The sequence below is a fragment of the Helianthus annuus genome, chromosome 12, assembly GCF_002127325.2.
Source record: "Helianthus annuus cultivar XRQ/B chromosome 12, HanXRQr2.0-SUNRISE, whole genome shotgun sequence".
NCBI classification, from domain to species: Eukaryota; Viridiplantae; Streptophyta; class Magnoliopsida; order Asterales; family Asteraceae; genus Helianthus; species Helianthus annuus.
The window spans coordinates 87830915-87837012 of NC_035444.2; positions in this window are offsets into that span (position 1 = coordinate 87830915).

Consider the following 6098-nt stretch of genomic DNA (forward strand, 5'->3'; position numbering starts at 1 on the left):
ATAATAATTATCTATAAGAAAAGGCCTAATATAATGACATGTGTCCCAAATCAGGTTTCTTTTATTATATAGTATAGATTATTACCCTAAATTTAAATTGATTTTTTAGTTTGTAATTAAAAATAATCACATACCCACGTTTAAAAAATTAATTAAAGTTTTACCCAAATAAAACAATAGTTTGCCGTAAAAATTATTAGAAACAATCTTATAAAATCTAGATACTAGATTATAACCCCATGTATTACACGGGTTAATTTTTTTTTTAACAATAGATAAACCTTTGTAATACACGGGGTTTTTTAAGATATAACATTTTTTATTTATTATTTGCTATATAAAATTAAATTTATTCAACCCGTACAATACACATAGTTTTTTTAAATATAAAATTTTTATTGTTTGGTATATAAAATTACATTTATTCAATCCGCACAATACACGAGTTTCTTAAAGATATAATTTTTTTATTATTTAATATATATAATTATATTTACTCAACACACGTGTAATAAATGAGGTTTATAAAAATAAATTGTTTTTTATTTACTATATAAAATTACATTTATTAAACCCGTGTAATACACGGGGTTCTAACCTAGTATTAATTATAAATAAAAAGGAAACAACTTAAACTCTACAAAGTTTGTTTTAATACGTTATTAATAACCTATTTAGGCGATATATTATAATTGATGATCGATGCACATAGAGAGTATGTTTATCTTAACAAGAATTTTAAATAAATTATAATGTACTAAACTAATCCTAAGCCCCGTGAAAAGTTCACCTTTTAAGTGACCACCCACTCTTATGTCACACAATAAAATAATTAACACTTAGTTATTACTAAACAATGACTAAATGATATTAATGATTAGAAGTGGAAAAAAGAAGATTTTTAATTAGAAGGAAAGGTCCACTTTGGTTTGTTTAGAAGTCGGATGCCTTTTTTTTTCAAAACAAAACAAACCCCTCCTTTCTCTCTAACCACTCTTGTCATCTTTATCTTTCCACCCACTTCATCATCTTTTTTTTAATGATAAATAAATTACTTTTTATTGACTAAAAGATCAATGATATAATTAAAAAGACTATAGATATACATTGAAATTGGTTTGTAATTTGACCAAAGTAATTTCGAATAGTTTTATACTTTTATATAGATTTTGTGATTCATTCTTCCCTATCAAACCAAAACATACAGGGTGGGTTGTGCGGTGTGATGCCTCAGAATTTGGCGTTTTGTGAAAAAGGTTTCATGAAGTTTGATACCAAATGCTCCGCCGCCATTTATTTACTTATTATTAATTAAAACTACAATTATCAGCCGTCCAGATATTCTTTAGTTATATATCGTATTAGATGAAATGCAAAAGTTGCTTACATGACCACGAACCTGTGTTTAAAACATAGAAAAGAACAATTAAGTCGATTTCTGACCCACGCGTTGCGACAGACCTATCAAACGGGAAAAATAGACGCGCTGAGATGAGCCTATCAAACGGGAAAAGTAGATGAAAAAACATTGAACCCCACACGCACGTTGCAAAATGTTAACTCAGAAAATTTAGAGCGAAACGTTAAACGAAAAATTTACGAAAGATGAAAAGTCTAAGGGAACAAAATTGAAAGTAAAAAAAGTGTCGGGATTAAATTGTAAAAGATGAAAACTTTTTGTTAAAAGCAAAAAATATCAAAGGGGTTAATTGCAAAAGATGAAAACTTTAGAATTAAAAGTGAAATATCAAATTAATCAAATGGTTAAATTACTTAAGATTGAAACTTTAAACCTAATTTGCCAAATATGTAAACTTTATAGTTAGAAATGAAAATTTCAAAATTATTTTTAAAAAACTTCAAAAGCATCATATACAACACATATATGCATAAGTAACTTGCTAATTTATAGTATTTAAATTTAAAAATATAACCTTTTTATCATATTTAAAAAAATATAACAATTTTTAATGAATTTTAAAAAAAATGTAACAATAATTTTTTATTTTTAATAATAAATATAAATTTTTTTATTAATTTTATAAAAATATAACATTTTTAATTAATTTTTTAAAATTATAACATTTTTAATTAATTTTTTTTTAAATATAGCAATTTTTAATTAATTTTTTTAAAAAATATAACATTATTATTATTTTTTTAAAAATATAACATCAATTTCTACTTAGAAGCATAACATTTTTAATAAAAAACTAAGATATAAAACATATTTTTATATTTTATAAAACTGAAAAGAAAAAAAATAAAACGTTTTTGAGCCTATACGCATCATATAGGTCTATATTGATCTTATTATACCATAAATTTCAAACAAAATAATGTTTTCTTGAAGCAATAGGATGCGTATAGACCCATAGGCATCGTATTACTTTATCTTTCAGCGGAAAAAACCCCTAAGAACCAGCCTTCATACCCAATAATCACACAATTTCAACAGTCAAAATACAAAATTGAATACGTATAAATAATGAGGGTTCGGAGATACATACTTTACTAGTCTTTGATCTTGAAATCAACACCGTATACCGATCGTATGTGTGTGTACCGTATGTGTGTGTATGCGTATGTGTTAGTTGCGTATTTTGACGTATTTTAGCGTATTTTAACGTGTTTTGACGTATTTTAACATTTTTAACATATTTTAGTGTATTTTAACGTATTTTAGCGTATTTTGACGTACTTTATCGTATTTTAGCGTATTTTAACGCATTTTAGCCTAATTTGACGTATTTTAGCGTATTTTAACGTATTTTGACGTACTTTAGCGTATTTTGACGTATTTTAGCGTACTTTAACGTATTTTAACATATTTTTGCGTATTTTAACATATTTTTGCGTTTTAACGTATTTTTGCGTATTTTGACGTATTTTTGCGTATTTTTACATATTCTTGCGTATTTTGACGTATTTTTTCATATTTTAACGTATTTTAGGCTCCGTTAATAAAACTAAAACAAATGGAATACATTATACAAATAAATTATTTTTTAAAATTACAAATTAGTCAATATAATGCACTGTCTTCTTAATATTAGGCTTCGTTATCATTTCATGCCACGCTATGCGTTCCATGTAGTTTTCCATCCAAAGTGCTGCTTCTTCGCCTGCGTGTCTTACCCAGAGATAGTTCGGTGACGACTTTGGATAGTCTCCCTTAAATTTGACATGGATGAAATGACCATTATTAATATATACGAGTGTAACGACCTGATGTGGGAGACGTCTACACTCTGGATGATAGAAAGGGAACAAACTCGAACAACCTCTCATGTCTAATATGTGAACAATCACACCAAAGCTATGGGCAAGAAGGAGTCCAGCATGAGGCATCTCCATCCAATGCTCCATGGGTGCTCTCCCAACTCCGGTAAAATATATTCCCTTTAGTTGCGCGTCATAGTCTCCCGGTAAATCACTATCTAAAATGTACTTCCACATATCTTTGTTCACACCCAACAACTCTTCAATTAGTTAGCTCCGAATAAACCAAGAGTAGTCTTGTTCCAACCCTAAACCCACAGCCATAGCCCGAAACCCACAATGTCCATCCGACTTGACATCTTTTATTCTTGAGATGTGGGGGTGGAACACTTTTGGAATTTGATTTTTGAATATGAGAACATATTCAAGCGTTCTATCATCAGTGATTAACGGAAACCCACGGTCCTCGCAAGGCTCTTTTTTCCGTGAAGTCGTTGAACGACTGTGTCGTAGTAATGTAACACCCCGGAAATTCCGTCCAATTATGTGACAACACGTGTCCAATTCTCCAACTAATCCCGTCTACGTGGAGGGAGAAACCTCCGACTAATCCCAACTATGTGGGAAGAGGAAGGTGTTAGGATCTGAGGCTGTCATGATTGTGTTTGTTTGTATAATTTGAACAAATCAACAGAAATGAACAGAGTTTAAGTGCAGCGGAAATGAACAACAAACTTTGTAAACACAATCAAAAGAGAAAATAGTTTTGATAAACACTTGCGTCACTTCAAGCTGAATGATTACAATTAAGTCAAAAGATTACAAAGCATGCTTACAAAACTAAGCTCCCCCTCAGCCTGATACTCCAAGGTTGGTTGCACAAGATGAAAGGATTGAATTGAGGAGAAGGATTCACCCAAAACGATTAAATGTAACAGTACAGAGTACTGCTCCATTTATAGGCAAACCAAACCACTGAGGCATCTCAGCTGACGTCACCATGAAAGTGACCTCTAACAAACTAACAAACTCTATCTACTGTTCTATAACAACTGACCATACATACACTGATTGCATTCTAAACACTGATTCATAAACACTGACTCTTTATTCCACTGATGTAGTCAACCACTATTGTTTGAGCAACAGTGCTTTCTTCAAAGGGTGATCAGGCCTTGAATGGGCAGTGCTTTAACTCTTCAGCAGTACTTGGATTTCGTCAGTAGATTGAGCTTCAGCCTTTAAACTTCATCAGTGCTTTGGCTTAGCAGTAGTTTACAGGATCAACAGTTGTTGATAAGGGCAGTACTTGGAGCATATCAGATGTTGGATTCACTGTCAAGGGGAAAGCTTAATGTAAACAGCTGCTTATGACTAATCCACTATAGTGATCCGGTTTTGGCTTTCATTATCTGTTCCTCTGGTAGGGTTCAATCCCAACAATCTCCCCTGGAACAGATAATGCCAAAACCCTTCATTATTCTGGATTTTTATTTCTCATCAGAAGTTCCCTAGCTTGTCTTTTAAATTCTTCTTCAAAGTCTTTGGAACTTGAGTCATCCTCATCCCTGCACAGTGGAAGTTCAAGGAGATCCTGCAAATCTTCAACACCAAGACCTAGTGCTTCTTTCCTTGATATGTACTTCACTTCACCATTGGATCTGACCAGGGTCAATACATGGGTCTTTGATCAAATATCCACTTTAGTATTTTTGATCCTAATGGGTTTCTTGGGAGAGATTTGTTTACTGATGAGTTTGGAGATATTGGCCTTGTGAAAAGTTGTAAGCTTTCAGACATTTGTTTGAAGGCCATTTTGTTGGTGCACTACATCTGTCGACTTCGTCTTGGATCGAGTCATACATTGTATTGTATAGATTAGGGATCGTTTTACGAGAAAACTGGAGAGTATATGTGGTTAGAAAGTTAGTTTCGCTTTTATGGCCCTAGGATATAGTTTCGCTTATTTGGTTAAAGAATAGTTCCGCTCATTTGGACATGTCCATATGAGCGAAACCTCCTGGCCTATATATAGCTGATCACTTGAGCGAAACTATGAGGATTACCTTGTATTCCACGCTGAAATGCTGCCGGGGTGAAGATCGAACTGTAATCATTATCAGATCAATAAAATCAGTAGATTAAGTGAAGATTCAGCTGTTTCTACCTACATTTCTTGTAATTCCGCACCTGAAATGTAGTTGAACGCATCTGAACGACTCAATCGGGTCAAAACACGATCCTACAAGTGGTATCAGAGCTTGGGAGGAGGAGTTCTACAGAGATTAGCTGGAATTCATCGAGTTTTCTTGCTTCTACACCTTCTTTATCCAATTCAGAAAATTTACACGGTCGAAATTCGTTCAAAATTTCACAGATTGTGCGAAATTGTACATAGACAAATCCTGGAAAGTTTTGGACCTAAATACGGACTAAAAATGGATCAAATGACCTTCGGACTTGGTTTCGCTTATTCGAACACCTGATAGTTTCGCTTATTTGAACAGCTAGTTCCGCTCTTGTGTCACAAAGATCAGAGGTTCCGCTCCAAATACTTGGTAGTTTCGCTTTTGTGTCAACAAAATTGAGTAGTTTCGTTTTTAAAACACAGAAGGTTTCACTCATTTGAACGTGAAGGTTTTGCTCCAAGTGAACATAAGTAGTTCCGCTCCAAAGGACAATTGAGGTTCCGCTCCAAACTGCATATTGTAGTTTCGCTCGTGTGTACAACTTCAAGTTTCGCTTCAAATACATAACAAGGTTTCGCTTTTAGTGCACAACACTTAGTTTCGCTTATTTGTCACTGTGTTTGAAAATTGTGCTAAGTCATCATGGATACCGAGTTTTATAACGCGTTCGCAACACCGTCTGGTCCA